Genomic DNA, 19865 nt, shown 5'->3' on the forward strand with positions numbered 1-19865 from the left:
AGTGAGATGTAACTTAAAGGGCAACAAATTTCACATGGCTTTTGTACTAGTTACACCAATTAATTATGCATATAATAATAAGATATAAAAGTCAGTGAGAGCTACGTTTCTATTTTACAAGCTGTGATCATAGCAATTAGCTCAATACTATTAGATTCATTTGCATGCTGAACTTTTTAAAGTTTAAAGGAAAGAAAAGAAAAAGATAAGGAAGAAAACATGGAAAGAGGCTTAAAGGGAAGGAGAACAGAGGTGGGATGTAAGGTCCACAAAGAATATAGCACTGTTATAATAAAAAAAATTAAGAGGAGACAGAATGTGAATTAGGATGCATGTCTTGGATCACTCGAAGGACAGAAATAATATCGCTGTGGCAGATATGGCTCAAATCTCCACTGTTATAAGGTGAAGGTAGCTCCACTGAGATCAGAAAGCTATACTGATTTATATTAGCTGAGAGTATTGCCCAGGGACTTTAACCCTCTTCATAGATCCTTATCCTAGCACAGCAGCAATAGATGTTTATCAGGTCACACTGAAATAACCCAGACCAAAAGGCAGTTTTACTTTTCTTTTAGTCTCCTTCTGTATGTAATTTCCCCATTAATGTTATGGAAAACAGTTTGATTTTCAAAACATCCCCCTCAGCATTTTTTCCCCTTGGCATTTATTTTATTTACCTGAATCCCCTAAGGCTGGTCCTTCCTTGCAGATGGACCTAATTAATCTCTCCAACAGTGCTCCTAAGACAAAAGAGAGTAATATATGTGCAGATGGGACCGGGGCACTCCATCATCCATCCAAATAAGTGACCAGTAATGTGACCAAAACTATCCCCTTGGGGTTATTGACTGACCACTGCTAAGTCACACAAGGCTCAGTGTAAACAATAAATTTTATTTACTAAGGTGGTACCCTAGGAAAAAAAAAAAAAGATTGGTTTAAGGGAGGATATAATAAATTATTTCTGACATGAATAAATTATACAACTGAAAGGCAAATTGCCATTGTAAATTTATCTGCCAAATTAATTTACAATGGGCCTCTAGCATGACAATAGGTGAAACGTAATACGAATATACGCAGAGTAACCAGCATTTCTGCAGTGTTGCCCCGTATCTTCTACTGCACTCTCATTAAGCTGAAAGAATGCCCACTATTCCCAAGCTAAAACGCTAGAGGGATTTCCAGTCCCAAGTTATCCTTTTGGGTTTTGAGACCTAACTAATAGGAAAGTAAATGAATTCTTGGATTGTTAGAGGGAGATAGGAAAGTGTTTGCCAGTTTTATGTTCCTGAAGAAAAATAAATATTATCATCTTAATTCCTTCCCTACAGCATAACCTTTCAAGGGGAACTAATTGATCTGTGTTCGCTTCCGCTGTCAGGCTTTAGGCTGGCCACCTGCTCTTTCTATCTTCTTTTCTGAACTGCTACAAGAATACAATAAAGTTGAGAATTGTCTTCTTAACCAAAGTAAAATTTGCTGCTCTTACTCTGAAAACAAAGGGAGTTTGATTGGCTTTTCACTTGGGCATTAATTCTGCAGACTGCTGAGCAATTTGATCCTGATCCGGCAGTGCCTATGAGCAATGTTAGTAACACAATAACTATGAACTGTGTTTTAGAGGTGCTCATGGGTGTGTTTTCCTGGGCCAGTACCAGAATAAACCCACAAATATCAGTGGAGAGGAAAATCAAGACCACTGAGTCTCAGACTAATATTCTATCTGTAATATAAATTAGTTTAGATCACTGCTTTGGAAAACCACTTACAAACTGCTAAATCGTTATGCAGAAGGGTCATATTGAATAACCAACATCCGATACAGATTTTTAGTAGTTGGACCTTTTCATGTACGTGCACAGACTTTGAGCATTGACTGAGAGTGTTAGGAACATAAGTGACATCACCTTCTGTCCAAACCATCCAGCTACCACCAGCTGCCTTGAACAATTCCTGCCTCCCAAAACTTGGGTTCCTCCTGTGGCTTGGCAGCTGGAAGGGAGTTACCAACCCCCAAGCCCCTTCAGTTCAGATAAAGCAAAATGGCAGAAAATAACAGTTTTGAAGCAACATGAACCATCTGCCAAGTTTTAAATACAGCCTTGTATGAAAAAAATCTATTCAGATGATTAAACGGAGCTTTATAGAATAGAATCAGAGAATCATAGAACCATTTAGGTTGGAAAACACCTCTGAGGTTATCAAGTCCAACCATTAACCCAGGACTGCCAAGTCCATCTAAACCTTGTCCCTAAGCGCCGCATCTACCCATTTTTAAAACACCCCCAAGGATGGTGATCCCACCACCTCCCTGGGCAGCCTGTTCCGATGCTTGGCCGCCCTTTCAGTGAAGAAATTTTTCCTAATATCCAACCTATCCCTCCCCTGGCGTAGCGTGAGGCCATTTCCCCTTGTTCTGTCGCTTCTTATCTGGGAGAAGAGACCAACCCCCACCGCCTGCAACCCCTTCTCAGGCAGTTGTAGAGAGTGATAAGGTCCCCCCAGAGTCTCCTCCTCTCCAGGCTAATTTTTTATTTTATATATACTAACTTACATTTTATTGGGTAAAATACTGTGCTTCAGAAAGAAAAAAAAAGAATTTACTGAATTTCAGAATCCATAATGGTTGAGAATGTCCTGGGGGTGAAAGTCATGCTCTGTGAAGAGCTCTATGCATGTTTTAATGGATTTTTTGTGGATCTGTGAATCAAGGAGGGCTCTCTGAATGAAGAAGATCCTGGAGAACCCAAACAGATTTTTTACGAACTAGTCAATCAGGCTCTAGCCTCCTTTTCTCTTTCCCCAGCTTATCCTTTACTGAAGGAAGCTAAATGAAATAGTCTATTCAGACTGATTCAAGCAATTTTGGGGATGCTTCCCTTTGGCCCAATACCTTTGCCTCAGACAAGATGATGAACAGCTCTCCAAGCAGCAAAGTCACTTGCACTTGCTCAAGGGCAACATAAGGCAAGGCCTGTGCTAGGAGAGCTGAGGATCTGAGGAAGGAGCTTCCTGAGCTCCCACGGTTGGGACACACTAGTCTATATAGATCTCTAGGGAATAAAACCAAGCTATCTCCAAGGCAAAAAAGCCTTCATAGGTATGTCCAAGTCAGGAACAAAGTTACCGTTCCCCTATCAGAGGCTTTTAAATAAATACCTCCTATGGTGTATTTATTAGATGTCTCCAAATGTGCACTTGAGTCAGGCAAGGGGTAGAGATGTTGATAAAGCAGCTTTTAACCCCAGCTTTTCCTTTGAGCTATGTCTGGTAGTTTCCCTGTGTGGTCACAACAAATAACTGAACAGTGCTAGGAAAGCAAGAGCAGTGCTCAGCGCGTCGCACAGCCTTGCTTTGATACTTCAGGTCGTGACGCTGCTGAAGTTTGGTTGTTAAATTGGAAGCATTACCCATAATCACTCCCCATAATCACTACCGCAGGAATCACGACATCAGAAATCAGTGATTTTCACAGAAGCTTTCAAGAACTCTGCAATTCTCATTCACTTCAACAAAAGGCATTAATAAAGCTGTAGCTGTCAATATAAAAGTAATCAAACCGTGTCAGCTCTTCTCTGAAGACAACGCAGGTCTATTAAGATTTGCTTATTTGGGCAGATGGACCAAGCTGATGCATGGTCATTGGAGACTCTTAAAGGACCTTGGTCTCCAGGGATTGAGGGCCATGCTATTTTTTCCAAATGTCCAGAAGAAGAATGAGTGAATTCAAAGGAATATATTCTCATTTAGGACTGGGCTGAACTCCCAACAGGGCCATGTCCTGAAGCTATAGGGGCCACGCCATTTGCACAATCCTAGGTTTTACTCTGGTGCCCTGACCTTTATGTATATGCTAACTTCAAAAGCTTTCCACTACATCTGTCAGACAAAAAGAAGATGAAGAAAATTCATTTTCCCTTTCCTAACAAAACAGAGCACTTAGCATTCCACATAAATTAGAACCAGGAAATAGGGATCTCATCCGTTAATTCAATTTAAAATTCCAAGTGTTTTTGAAAGGTTTTTTATCAGCCCATTTCAAAGCAGTAATAAGTCTGAGGGTCTGGAGTTAGCCCTTACCGATATAAACAACTATAATTTCACTAGTTCCAGTGAAGAAATGACAATTTATACAACCAGAAGATGAGGTCTAGAAATATGTAAGCCATAGGTGTCCTAACTCCTACCAATCCTTCTCCCATCTTTGTTTTGTCCTGCTAAACTTTGCTCAGAAAATGACCTTGAGTACAACTGCTCCTTCCATTGTTAACCCTCTGACCTTCTAAACTAACATCCTTTGCTCTTTCTAATTCAGAAGGTTTCTGGGGCTTATTAACTAAACAGGCCAAGTGACCGTTCCCAACTGAAACCAGAGTCTTTGACAAGGAGGTCATTGTTTTCCAGGCTTCCTCCCTAGTACTAGATCTGCAGATTTCAGACTGAAAAGGAATAATGCAGACATTCTTTGTCTAAACATTATCTGGAAAGCATCAAGATAACTCAAGCCACTTCCTCGTCAGTTAAGATTAGAGGGGTCATCTCTAGGGACCTAAGTGATTATGGCCACAATTTTCAAACTTGGATGCTGAAATTTGTAGCAAACTATACAATAAGGTGTCTAAATGAAAGAACCTCTGCCTTCAGAACTAATAATAATTTGAACACCCGCTGATGCCAGTAAAAGGAGAGGGTAGTCAGCTCTTTCATGAACAGCAATATTTTTACGTGCCTCACTATATGCTTAGATGAATAGCTGAAAGCAATCAAATTTGGAAAGTATGAACAAAATTCTCAAAAGAAGATGCTGTATTTAGGCTTCTACATGTATAGGTTAGGATCCACATGATTTCCAAAAGTGCTTATGAGTGAAGTACCTATTTTTGAAAATTCTTTCCCTTTTCTCTAGGTAAGACATAAAAAGTTTGATGTTCTGAATGGATGTACAGGTTGATGGATCTTCGTATAATACGACCTGGAAAAGCAGAAATTCTGGCTTTTCAGAGATATCAGAGATACGGGGGCATACTACTAGGGGCTTCAGTCCATTAGGAACAGCAGACATTTTTACATTCACACAATCCATTAGTACAAATAAGTAACTCCCTACGGAGTTTGTCTCATTTTTCTCAAGAGCCCCTTCCTCAAAAGAGCCCATTCAAAATCTAAGAATCTAAGAAATCCGTTCTGTACATCTCAGAATGTCTTTGAACTCTTATTTTAAAGATGATGGCAGTAAATCTGCTGGAGGAGTAGAGGCTGTAGTTCTCCCATCAGCACCACCTAGTGCAGAACAAGCTTCGTGTCGCTGCACCCCCACGTAGCTCTTCCATCTGCATCCCAGATGCGTTCGGCCTTGAGCAGTTTCCTATGAGCATCTTCCATCAATAATGTTAACAGGAAAAACATGGGAGAAGGACAGGATATTATGTCAAGTTATTTCAAGACATCAACTCTCCAAGTAAGACTAGGTGAAACACTACAACTGCATTTCAGGAGGGCATCTTCATAAAAGCTGACCCACAAACAATAGATCTGTATTCCCCTATCAGAGGGCAACTGCTGAACTTTAAACTTGATTGTGCTGATGTAATCTCTCTACTTTTCAGATCAGAGGTGGCAGAAAAAGGGGCCACAGTGAAGCTGCAGGGGTAATTAAATTTTTATTTCAATGTCATATCAGTTTATTTTGCAAAGAGCATTATCATCTTTCCATTTGAGAAATCTAAACAGCAATCCCAAACTGCAGATTTTAAAGTAAAAAGCTAAACAATTCCTTTTTACTATTAATTGCCTTGGGTCACTGAATAAAGAGCACTTTCCTCATTTGAACTCAATTTTTGCCACCAGAGCGTCAGATGGCTATGGCTTTGCAACCCATACAAGAGATTCTCCCTTTAAAAGCGGGGAGAAATAAAAAAAAAAAAAAAAAGGAAAAAAGAACGGCATTGTTTGTTCTATCATTTAGAGTGTTTGTGTCTGGGCAGACAGTCTACAAAAGCAGAAATGTCATTATGAGCACATTTTAAAAGCAATACTAAGTCTACACCCAGAAGAAAAACTCAATAGTTCCATGTAAACAGCCAGACCTAAATCATAAAAAGGCCTATGAACACGGACAACGCTAATCTTTTTCAACTACGCACTGTTTTTTAATATTACATTAAAAAGGCCCTGCCAAGATTAAAGTCCCCATTATACCAGATGCTACAGATGTAATTCTGTCTACATCTTTTCATTCATAAATAATCGTGAATGATATTTTCTTGGCACAAACAGATCAATGTATATATCTAGGACCCAGGCTGCTGAACCTCTGCTAAAAAGAAGTCTACAAGGCTAAACAGAATTGCTACAGAGAAATGGAGCCCATATGTCAGAGACATAACTCAAGATTTTGACATCTGGAAATAAAGAAATTGTAGCATACAGATTAATTTTGATTTTGCTTAATGAGCTATGACAGAAAGCCACTCAGCTGAATGCATCTTCCTTTCTGGAACAGGAGGAGTTCTGCCCAGAATACCACTGACCTGGAATGGACTCTCTAATTTTGTTGTTGGTGGTTTGTTTCTGAACTTCCGTGATCAGCTACTAGAGTAGTAGTAACGAAAAGACTCAGACTAACCAACTTAGAGGGGAAGAGAGTTTAGTAATGGAGGCTGCTTTTCTGAACAAAGAGACGTTCCACTATCAGCAGAAAGATGACTGGGCTGTCTGTGGTCCAAAACAGGAGGGAAAGATCGGTAAAGATCAAGGCAACTCAACTGTATTCGGGAGCTTGTTGTGCTCTAGTAATTCAAACTCAGTGTCTGTTCAGGACTTGATATGCTGTGGATTTCAGTAGGCTGTGGCACAGGTGTAGCAGCTGTGGCACAGCTGGCGCGATGCTTAGGCAATCAGCCTATGGGCCACCAAACACCTTCGCCTGCAGGCCCAGATGCAGGAGCCATACGGGTGGGTGAAACCCAAGGGGCACGAGCGCTGACAAGGGAGGGAACTAAGAGCTGGTGGGCAGGATTCAGCACTGGTTCGGTCACAAGGGAACGGTGCTCTCCTGACAAGGCACACAAGGACGGATTGTGACACCAGCTACAATTGTCTTTTTCCGCTCTTATTTGTGTGAGAGGTTTGCTGGTCTTCTCAAGTGACACCAGGAAACCTCTCTGCAAAAGAACACCACTTTACTGCTTATGATTTTGAGATATCCCAGTTCCAGAAACAATATTTGCCTTTGCAAAATGGGCTAAGCACCATGGACTTAATAATGAAACATTTACATTAACTCGTTAGAACAATTATAGACGCAAAAAGCGAGGTTCACCATCCCTTTTAGGGTAAACAGCATATAAATGCCTCCTGACTTTCTGCTGCTAAATCAGACCTTCATTCCGATGATTTATTTCCTGCTTCAGAAAGACGCTGCCTGTGGCTGTGATTAGGCAGGACACACTTCCACAGCAATCTCTAATGCTCTTCCCGGGTTCTTTAGTCTAATGCCTGTGACAGCACAGTTTGCTGCTGGCTAAAGGTTTCCAACTCTCTTTTATCTGACGGTTCTAAAGGCTTAGTTGTACCATGCTCACATGCAGCAAGTGGTGTGACACTGACTGTACAGAGCATGTCACACCACTACTCACTTTGGGCAGGAAGAAAGCCCATAAATACATGTAACGTACTGCTGGCTTAAGCCATTATCTCATGCATCTGACATGATTTGCGTGGCCAGTTCAGCTGGCACACGTTTCAGACAGAGCTCCCAACTTTGGAAAAGGCTAGGCAAAAAAAAAAGGTGAAGTATTTGACTAGTCATACTGTATGATCCTGCTGAGGGAACCAGTCTGTGCAGCCAGCTCTCAAATGTCATTCCTTCCTGTGGATGCTGTGACATTAATTACATCCGACAAGAAGAGTAGGTGGGCCACCGTGCTAAATACGAAACAGACTCACAACGGCAATGAAAAGTGAGACAGGAGCAGAAAGGATAAGTGACAGACTGGAAAGACAAACAGACAGCTGACTACCTGTGTGGGACTCCAGCTGAAGCAGTACTGCCGTATGCTTCCTGAAGCAAGAATTAAAAGCCCTTAGTACCTTGCAGGATTTGTAACTTGATTTTCCTAGCACAGACCTTAGCTCTTCCCAATAAACCCATTAATGAGCTGGAAAAAAAAGATCTGCACCATGGTCTCCCAATTCTAAATGTGTATCAAAAGTGGAATGTAAATAGTCTGTAAGGCCAGCTAGAGCTCGTACAGCACTGATGAAGTGCATGACAGTCCTGACTATTGTGACTAGACTGTTTACTGCTGCTTGTCACAGCCCAACAGCAGCACATCAACACTCCGCTTTCAGAACAGATTAAAACCTTTCATTTCCTGGCCTTGGGCACTGACAGCAGTAGAAAAGAGAAGGTCATTTATTCATGATATCTCTGCTTGTTTTGCAGTAGCTCTGCTCGAGTGACTCTTTGTGATCTCTAGACACCATGTAATGTTGTAGCAGATGAGAATATTAGGGTAGCACTGTATGCATGTGCAGAAAGACAACAGGAGTATCAGAAACATTTACTTTACAAAGCCATCAAGCGTACAAGCCAACACACTGGAACAGTTTTTAAGTTCTTGGCATCTCCCCCAGGCTGTTTCATTTGTACGTGTACAAAAAGAAAGAATGTATATTTGGAAGTTTATCAGAAGAATACAAAGAAAAATCACTTCCCTTAGCCTGCAATTTGAAAGAATAGTACTGTAGATAATACCATGTATCTTAATATTATTTTTACATAAAACTGATGTAATTTAAGGTGCCACAAATTAAGGAAACAAATCATATCTGTCTGTAATTGTCCTACAAATTCCTGTAAATGTAAAGAATTGGAGAAAAAATTTCTTCTGATATTATTTTCAGATTCTTTACCCTGTGAAATGTAAGGCCCAGTAAATCCTGATGTTTTCTTCCAGTTCCCTCTGGATCCAGCTCTGCCCTATGGGGTTAGTTTCAATTTGGAGATGAGAGGGAAATCTAGTGAATCTTAACCAGGACTGTGCATGGTCACTGTGGCAATCCATGGGCATGCGGTAGCAGGGTCACAGCATTTAGTTGTTCATATCTTTACCAAATAAACAGTATAGAGTAAAGCATTTAAAAAATTAGAAGTGGTAGCAAAGCCACAGACCTACAGTAAGACTCCATGCAGCACCTATTTCTGTTCTAAACGCATTGCTTTAAATTGATTAGATTTTCTGCCTGCTGTATCTCACTCTCATAGCACATATTTACAGTGACAGCATGAAAGCAAAGTCACACTTTTAAGTGAGATGCCAGAATTGGAATTCAGTAAGGAAAAAAAATGTGGAAATCACGTTTTAAAAATCCTTGTTCTATCCCTGTCCTCACAGGAAAGCACATTGACAGAATACGCCTCTGGGTCAGGCACGAATAGAAAACAAAGACGAGAGTGCTGTACTTGCACGCTTCTAGAGGAACCCCTGTGGTATAAAGCACTGCGGGGCAATGTGGCAGGCGCACAGACTGCCGCTGCAAATGCTAATATGGTCTGCTGCTTTAGGAAACCATTAGTTTTCCTCCACTTGGATCTGTCCTGCGAAGATTAACTCCTACCAGAATGGATGTCACTGTACTGATCTCTATGAACTTCACCTGCCAAAACCCAAATTAATGTCTTTCACATACGTACACTTTTGTATACAGCACCTCCTCACCATTTTTCCCTACACCGAATGGTGCAATCCTGCAGCTAGAATGATAATACTTTACCTATGAGACTGATTTCACTGTTAAGCAAGCTTTTATAAGAAGGCAGTATTTTATCTGGAACATTATAAAAATTGAGCAATTTGCTATCCCTTTCATTAAATGCATGTCACATTCACATACAAAGAGCATTTTCCCACCAGCTTAGAAAGGTACTCGTAACTGAACTCTTAATGCAATTGAAAATGGGGGAATATATTCAAACGGAAATTATAAAGAAAGCAGCTAATGACTTATTTGTGCCACTTTCAGAGTTTAAGATGTATTTTTTACATCATGGAGTCTGCATAAACCATTGCTTTTCACCCTACACCATTTAAAAAATAAACGTTAGTAGTCACCAAGTTTTTAGTTATTATCTACTCCAAAGTAGGTAGTGTTACCTTTCTGATAAAGCATAATATACACAGAAACAGATCTTTACCCACTATACAAATAAACAAACCAAACAGCAAAGAATTCCAACTGCTGTTCTAGGAAAGTCTGCATCTTGGATTTGAAAGGAGCTGTTTTGTTCAGCAAAACTGTTAAATCCAATCATCTCTCAATGATTGCGTGATTCCCTGTGGCCACAAGAGCTACTTCTAGTTTACTTGATGATGCTTAACTAAGTCTCCATTAATGCTCATTTTTAAACAGTTTCATCATTACCAAGACTGGCTACTATTGACTGCAAAGAGGTTGACTGCAAAGAGGGTAGCCCTGGGCACAGGGATATCAAAGATTAATATATCAGCTTATTGTTCACCAGTGCAATTTTAAGTCTATCTATATCTGTCTCTGAAAGCTTTCTAAACTAGCTAATGGTGCAGTATTATAGTTCTCATTGTATATAATTTTATTTTATTATGCTAATTATTCATGGTTTCCTTACCCCTGTTATTATAAAACATGAGCTGATGGATGTTACAACAGTCAGGGCATTCCGGCTCAGGCATCTATTTACTCCATTTGTAATGCATGTTAACATGACGATACATCTGTTCTTGTTACTTTACTATTTCAAAGGATACCGATTTTGAAATCAATCCAATTATTTCATCTGGACGTTGTTTATTACATAATAATAATTCAGAGCAGATTTTCCTAACCTTGCTCAGAATGGGTTGTATGCAATCTCTCAAGTACGCCGATTGAAACCAAAGAGGCTACTCCAGGAGTAATATACTGTTGCATGTGAAAAAGAGAAGCAGACTCCATCCCATGACTGTTGTTACCATGATCGTTGCAGAACCTGTTACACCGAGTGACAGACGATAAAAGGGCCACGGTTCGTAGCTACAAATGGTCTTGAGAGCAAAGACAAGTAGCTTATGCTTAGTGTGATAAAGATACAAGAACAAGTGAGTCTGCACAGATGAATCAGAATGGTTATAGCAAAATCATTCTGGATAAAGCAATCCAAAGCATCAAGACAGAGAAAGGAATATTACAGCAGCAGAGACTCAAGTCCCAGGATGAAGGCTTAGCCCTGTGGCTGTTATAACCACAGAGCTATTACGGAGAAAGACTCTACAAGCCTTAGAGACGGACTTATAATAACATAGAAAAGAGGCAAGTCCAATGTGAAGCCCAAGTCTGAGAAACAGACCTGAGAAATACAGTGAATGATTATGGTTTCCTCAGCGACTGGGAAACACAGAGAAATGGACTTAAGGCAGAAAGGAAGGAGGGAGTCAGGGTATAGGGAAGATAAGGAGCTCTTTTTGGCTAGATTGAACTTCAGCTGGTTGTGAGGCCTTAATGAAAAAAGACAGACCTGGGAGATACAAGTACAGCGATTCCAGTTGTAACTGTAGTAGGAAATGACGTTACTCAGAGGTAATGTAAGATGGGCAAGAAAGAGATTTATTCAACAAATATGCTTTAATAATTGTATGCTGTTACTAATTTTACACTCATTTTACAAGGTCAGTTCTACCTCCAAGTACAACTGAACAACTACAGCTACACACAGAATGCATTTCCTTTGAAACAGTGGGGAGCCAGAAGCATCAAGGAAACATTCGCCCCTACACAGAGAAGGGGATCTCCAGAAGAAATCTGCACTCACCTACTAGAATGGGGTCTCTGGATTCACTCCGAATCCTCAGGTTTGTTCTTCCTTCTCTGTTTCAGCTGTATGTTTACATCCTGATTTTCTGCAGTGCTCACTGTCTTCTGGTGCAAACTTTATTTACACTCCACATGAATCCTTTATCTCACATAGGCCTCATATAGGATGGCAAGAGATGCCAGTTTTACATTCCTGGACCTCTGATATCAGTGCTTTTAATTATAACAACTCTGCAAGAAAAAACGCACCTAAACCACAAATATTCTGCCTACAGCATTAATTTATCTGAGCATGTGTGTTTGCAGTGGAATGCACTGTAATGATACTAACGTTCTGAAAACCTTAATCCCGAGATAAACATGTCTCTGATCAGAATTCAGTATATGGTCTGTGTTGCAGAACATGGGTCATGGACTTTGGGTTCATCAGAGGTAAAAACAAAAACTCCAAAGAGGAAAGGTTATAGCTGTTCTTGCAAGGAGTTTGGCATGATGTCAAAAAAATGTGTTGTCTTGACAGGATCGCCTTAGGGCAGGACCATCTAGCAAACCCTAGGATTTCTTGTGTTCTTTTTTTGGGCAGTTACCTAAAAGAGGAGGAAGGGATGAAAGAAACTCTGGAAAGAGGGGTAGTCGTGACCCCCAGCCACTTCGTGTGCAGCAGCATCCACTCACGGGACAGCAAGCTGCAGCAGTGCCAAGGGCAGCAGAGAGCACACCCTCCCCCCTCCCTCCAGCCTCCTCTCCCCCATTAAACGTGCTGGAGCTCTGGTTCCCTGGAGCCCAGTACTGCCCACACTGCCCAGCTCGGCTCCTCTTGCCTCAGCTGAGGTCTACTCGACTTGCAGTAGCTAGACCTCACCACAGAAAAGCAGGTAAAGAAAGAAGCAGTAGCCTGGGGCCGTCTCCTTTCTCCTTGCACAGTGTAGCAGTCTGAGAAAGTTAGATCAGCCTGAGAGGATGGTCAGTCCACCCTAACTGGGGGTGTATCTCAGATCTCCCTGCTCATCTTCCCCTTCCCTTATGGACTGCCTCCCAGATCTGCTTTACCAATCAAAACATAGTCCAATTAGGTTTTCAGCAGTTTGCTGAAAAGTCGGTCAATGAAGCGCTTGGAAGGAACTGAGATTGTGTTTTCCAAGAGATTAAATTCCTTCAAGGGCAGAGCCTTTCTTTGCTGCCTTACACCTCCCTCTTGAAAACATTGGAATGTTTGGGGAACTGTCACATTGGATTTTGTTACCATGCTCTAATGCAAGGAGACTGGAAAGTGACCCAATTCGTACAAAAAACCCCCAACAAACCAGACCAGCAACAACAAAAAGAATTTGTGCAATGCAAAGATGGCAAAGCAAAGGGGATTGTGTTTACTCAGCAAGCTGGTATTTTCTTTAAGGAGCTAGGCAATGTAAAATCCGCACAGACAGACTTACTCTGTTAACAACTGAATTTTGTCCACTTGCTTTTGGAGGAATCCTAGCTCTCAAATTCAAGATGTTGATCACTGAAGACATCACAGTGATCTTTCTGCTATTATTCAGTCTTTCTAAGGTAAAACTGTCCACTGAAACCCATGACTTACAGTCTTTAAATCAGCACCTCATCAGCAATTGCTGCAACATATTTCTATTACCACACATAATAAACCCAGGAACTTCCCATCTCTGGAAAAGAAGCTGTTCATTGTGCTGAGGATAAACAGCCAGCCAGGTTTACTACTCTTCCACTTACAGGGTCAGGAGGAGGATGACTGGATTCTAGCTATCCAGGACTTAAGGCTCCAAAGTGTATCAGATTCCACCTCATATTACTAAGTCTCCCTTAGCTTTTGTGCATTACTCTCCCAGCAAAGGCTGCCTTCTGGGCACTGCTCAGCTCCTCAGAAGCCGAAACCTGGAATCAGTATTTGGAAACAGGAGACGATTGGTCCTTGATACTTACACTGCAAATCTGTAATTTGTTTTTTCTTCACATTGTAAATTATTCCAATTCTAAACACGTGCTGGAAAAGCTGCTTTTCACAATCTAAAACTGCTGCAGAGGATCATGTGCCAATATATAGACCACCCAGCTATGAAGCTGCATTTCCCGTTCTCTCTTCTGATGTTTGATAGAGCACCTTTAATATTGAAAAGTGACTTTTCTCACAGAGGGCCCCAAAACCTGCACACATTTTATCAAAATGCCTGGAGACTCTCCTAGGAGCATCTCCAACTAGGAACTGGAGATACTGACCTTGGCAAAACATCAGCCTAAAACATCTCCTTAAAATTGGTTCTTCAGGATTTGGGCAACAATCTTCACTGAGGAGTTGGGAGAGAGCGTTTATTACCTTCATCTCCTGTTAGTAAAGCTCAGAACCAGCAAAATACTTAAGCATCATGCTTCAAAATACTTTCACTTCAGCGTTAAAACACTTAGTGTATGCTTAAATATGCTGCTGGGTCAGGACCTGAGCACACTTGTATGTGCTTAGTTCAGAAGCGCAAAAGATCCACTCTCACAGACCCCCATTCGTAATGGCAACCCAGACAGGAGCACTGCTCTCCTTTCTCTTATTCAGTACTGAGTTACTGGGCCAAAACTACAGTTCTCTGCTTTCTAAGATCGCGTCCGTGTGGGCAAGAACCAGACCTCTGTCTGTCTGTTTGCACTAGGCCGGTGATTGCTGTGCTGGCCAACACTCACGTATTTTTGCTACTACCTTGCTCAGCAGTAAAATTTCTGTGTGTGAAACTGCCAGTCATGGACTTGTACCGGTCCCGTATGCTATTACTGTGAGACACCATATATCACAGTAATACCCAGCAATGGTATTAATTTATCAATATCAATCTTAAAAATTTATATTATTTATTTATTAATTTAGGCAATTAATTTTTATTTATTTATTTTAATTATTATTATATTTACTGTTAATAATATTAATAATACATATAAAATTTGAAGCATCCCAGTCATTTTCATGGTGACTGCAGTACCTCAAACAATAAACCTCTACGTGCCTGCCAGTAACCAAGATATGAACTACGACGAGTAAATGAGAGCTACAGACTGCACTGCACGGAACCTGACGGCGCATGGCAAGGGCCTGAAAGCTCACTCTCTTCATTCCTGACGTCAGAGTTTGGGGGTCAGCAGGTAATTGTTTTCATGCAGGATCAGCTCTGGCCCAGACCAGACGCACACCGACGCGTTGCACACAACTCCACGCCACAAGGAGCACCAAGAGCTGCAGCTAACTGGGTCACCGATGGAAGGACCGCGCAGCACAGCCGCACAAGCCAGCTGGCCTCTTTCGGAGGGACACAGAGGGCACTGACTCCTGCACAGTGCAAAAGCCACTCACTAACCCCTGCCAAACATCATATGATGAGCACGTCAGGGTTCCTCACCCTTGATACCTCTAAGTCTGCTCCTGAGGGCCAAGACACCACAGGGAACATTGCACTCTCAGTATTTTCCATGCATCCATCGCTGAAGAAAACCTTTCCTCAGAAGTTTCCTACCATGGTTTTGGGAACTTGCAAGTCCAGTTTGGAAAGGACATTGCGTTTTAGATGGTATTTCCAAGCCAGCAAAATTCATGAATCTCTTGTCAAGAGCACAGGGTGCGAGTTGTCACCTCATAAATTAACACAAATGTTACAGTTCTCAAAGGATAAGTTTTCTTGTCAGGGAAAACACACAGAACTGAAGATTTCCTTGGGATCACAGTGTCCAAATTCCAATACAGTGTTCTGTGCTGTTGGCAAAAATCCGCCAGTCACAGTGAAATCAGGCAGCATTTTTCTTTTTTTTCTTTTTTTCTTTTTTTTGGGGGGGTGTGTGTGTGGGTTTTTTGTTGTTGTTGTTTTTGTTTTTTGGTTGGTTGGTTCTGTGTCTGACTTAGAAAGCTTGAGACCTCGAGGATGACTACCTCACATACAAAATCTGTTATTTCCTCATGCCATGCTTCTGCTCACGTCACTAACACATTGCTAAACACAGGGGGACCAAACTAGTTAAATAATCATCTCATTAGAAGTCAGGAATTTTATTCATTATATGAAACACCCATCACTGGTGCGACATCAAATGTGAATGAAGTACCTATGATGGGAACTCACAATAGCAGGGGAAAGCGTACAGCATATTATCTGAGGTATTTATGGAAACAATTCAGCACACACTTGAACATGTGCTCAGGACCTAGTAAAATCCGTGAGACATGAACACATGCCCTTGCCGTGCAGAAATGGTATGTTGAATCACCACTGTAAAATGGGCTTTCACAGCCAGCAACTGACACAGATTTAACAAACATACATTGTCTGATTCAAGCACCTCATCCAGAAGTAGCTAGACGTACTGTTGCATGATGTGCCATGCTTAGTCCTCCTCCCGCTGACTGCCATGGGAGCCAGAGCATGCAGAGCAGTGGCGTTTATCCTCCAGCATAGCTCCTCTGTGTAAGGTTAATACCGTCAATTTGATTCACAAGGGTTTGTGAGCCAAGCAGGCAAACTGAAGAAGAATAAGCCTCTCTCACAAGGAGACAAGAACACGAAAGAGGTTGCCCAGCAAAGTCATCAAAGCAAACAGCATGAATGAGACAGTGTTGATGAAGACAGAAGTGGCATTGAAGGCTGCAATAACAAAGCAGGGCAGTGACATGAAGATAAGTGGCAAAGTAATTGGCTGGTTGAGCCAAGTGTATCCATGTAGCTGCCTGCCAGCAACCCACGCAAATGGATACCGGGCACTGAAGATCTAAGTGCCTATTTATGTAAATATATTCCAGACCGTGACACAAAAATACATAGGAACAAACACTTACTAAATATAACTACAGGTTTCTGAGGGTATCTGAGCTAATTATGACAAACTTTTGCATCTACTAACAATGAATGAAAGGTTTTATTCCTGAGTTTTCTTACTAATTATTCTCAAAAGCCAGTGTCGTGTCTTCTATATTTGATCCTATAAAACTTTTTCATACCAAAAAGACCCTTGAAGTTCCAAAGGTGCCACATTGCCAGGTCAGTTTCCAGCTCCCCACTCAATTTTACCTGCTAAATGGATTGGTTGTTTTTCAAAAAATAGTATCCCTAAGAAGCATAAAATTAGTAACATTTTACAGTGGAGCACACGATGTACCCAGAGACCATGATGCCTTCATTCCAGCAATAGTGAATTGTGAGCAGCTTGGTCAGGCAGAGAATGTCCCGCAGCAGGTGGAGGAAACTCCTTTCTTCCTCCCTGTGTCCCAGTCCAGCAACCTATTCAAACATTCATCTACATAGACCAGAAAAAAAAGTTGCTTTCTCTTGTTGTCTTTGCCACCACCCTCCATACATTCACATGACCCAGATGCAAGTAGAAAAACTAGCATTCTAGTGCATGGGATCCCTGATGCTTTCATACTCTTGCTTTATGAGAATAGTATCTTGCTTTTTACAGGTAATAACTGCAGACATTCATTCACATTTGAGAATTGAACATCACTTGGGCGACATTTGGCACAGAAAAGCCTACCAATATGCATGTGTTTCTTACTGCATCTTCTTCTACAGCATCAGGCATGGATCCCAGAGTAGAAAGTACACAATCAGATTTCAAATAGTGGCTTAGATTATGTGTTTTTTATTTAGTTGCTCACAACTAAACAGACAATTATTAACTGACAGCCAAAAATATTTCCATAGAGCTTAAGTCCTTCAGTTTCGGTACATCAGGTCACTAGCTGTCATGTGTATCTGAAGCCACAATAGCAAGGGACATTAATTTTGGTAAAACATGTGACATTCATCATGCTGGACAGAAAAGTCTTATTGCTACATTTGATGGATGGATTGCAACTTTGTGCTTTCTAAAAGCAAGTCCCTACTACATGCATGATGTTTTAAAGGGCGTTATTCCAATCCTGACAGATGAGCACCAGATGTTTCTTTTATTGTACTTGCATTTTATATAGACATTCAACATTTCAGGCTCATGTTGAGGTCTTAGAAACCCTCTGACCCACTTCTTGCCCCATAAAAAATGAGAGGCTGCAAGAGAGAACAAAATCAAGAATAAAATAATTCTGATTAAATACAGCAAATAAATAAAGGAAGAACTGAAGTTTTTTCACAAGAACAAAGAGAAGATAGGGTGAGAATAATGTCTGGGTTCAGTTATCATCAAGCACAGACCAACTGTTAGAAAATCTCTCATGAAGCACAATGCTTTTTGCTTATTTTTGGTTTATTTTATTACTCCTTTCAAAACAACTGTGCTCTGAAAGGTTCCCTTTGACCTATAAATGCCATAAGCAGGAGATTAAAAGGCCTGTAATTACATCTAACTTCTGTCTTCTCTGCAGGTGACGGTGGAGATGAGGTTGCTTCCATGGAAAAAGGAGTCTAGCTTTTAGGATTTATTTGTTTAATTAACTGTTGTATTTTCTTCTTTCCTTCCTCGCAGCAGCTGTTCATTCACTCCGATCTCACTGCCCACTGCATGCAGTCTGAAGAAACCTCATCCATTCTGAAGGGAAGTCTCTCCGGGCTGAGCTTTCCCCTGACCAGTGCCCGGCAAGGACAGCTTGGGGTGGAAATGCACAGTGCCAGACAGACAAATTCCTCCCTGCAAGCGCGATCATTTTCATTCCTGTTTGGCTCTGTCTCTGGCAGTTTTGGTTTTCTTTTCTGTTTTTGTCTGTCCCAAGAACATTTCACTCCTTGTTGACTGAAGACATTGAAAGGCTTGCTTTCTTGCTAGAGAAGCAATTTAATATTTAAGTGTAAGCTTAAAGCAATGTCAATGTGTAGGTACAGACTGAGTTAGAGCACATACCAATAGGTTGAGAAAAGGGTTCCACTCCTTGAGCTACCACTGACTAAATTCGTCACCTTGCTTCAGATTTCACCCATCTGTGAAATGGGATAATGATCCTTCGTTAACTCACAGGGCAAGAATGTCATTAATATTTGGACTTGGTTTCAGAATCTTGAAGAAGAGCTTCTCCATTATATCATTTCCCTGCTTGGGCCAGCACTTGGACTAGTGATGTGTGTGCAGTTCCAACTCTGTATCCTATAAAGCCCGGTGGCTGGGTGTGGTGCCGTCACCTGGAACATGCACTGCCTTTACAATGGATGTGTGAAAAATAAGAGGAGAGATTGTTTTAAAGCAAAGCCTTGATGTGAAACTCTGAGCTTCAGGAAACTTTATACTTGACTCCACATCCCAGTTTAGCTGCTTGAGACCATCAAAGACAAACCAACCTATCAGTGAAAAAGCAGATGAAGTTCCAAGAAAACAGAAGAAAGGGGACTGCAGCTGAAAAAGATATAACCAAGAAATAAGTGAGCAGAGGGAAAAAACCCCAAAGCAGAAATATTATCAAATCTGCATGCAAGCAACTGAACTAACTTCAAAAGTGGAACTGCAGACTGTATTAGGATCTGATTTTCTGTGGCTCTTGCTTTTGCCTCAACTACCCTGACGCTAATGCACTACAGTGCTGATGGGAGCATTATACATGCTTTTGCACTCTTTGAAGACAAAGGTATATGTACTGTGTGTAACTGTCTTCCTGGAACTTGATGGAGGGGACAGATATCTGAAATGAATGAGCTAACAGTGTGAATGCCATTCCGATTCACTCCCAGGAGCAGTCCCTTAATGGTTTCCTACAGGCACATCAGGCAACATAAGCAGAGGATTCTTTGCTCCTGCCACAACAGTTCAGAGTCCCCAGACACAGAAGGACGTGAATGATTAATGTTTCATTGTGAATGCCAACTCGTTGCTACTGGGAAGAGGTGGAGATTGTCTTGATGCTGCTGCCCCACAACGGGCAGATGGTAAAAATCTGCACACAGGCTCCAAGCTCTGTGAGAAGTCACCCTTTGTTTATGCAGCGCCTGCGGGCTTCTGTGACTGATCCGACACTGAAGCCTAAGACGGAAAATCAAACGCAAAATTGACGGATCAGCCCTGAAAGGGACCTATAATTGAATCCAAACCTCTGCAGGTACAGTTACATTACACATAGGTCTGGA

This window comes from Falco biarmicus, chromosome 7, assembly GCF_023638135.1.
Source record: "Falco biarmicus isolate bFalBia1 chromosome 7, bFalBia1.pri, whole genome shotgun sequence".
NCBI lineage: Eukaryota > Metazoa > Chordata > Aves > Falconiformes > Falconidae > Falco > Falco biarmicus.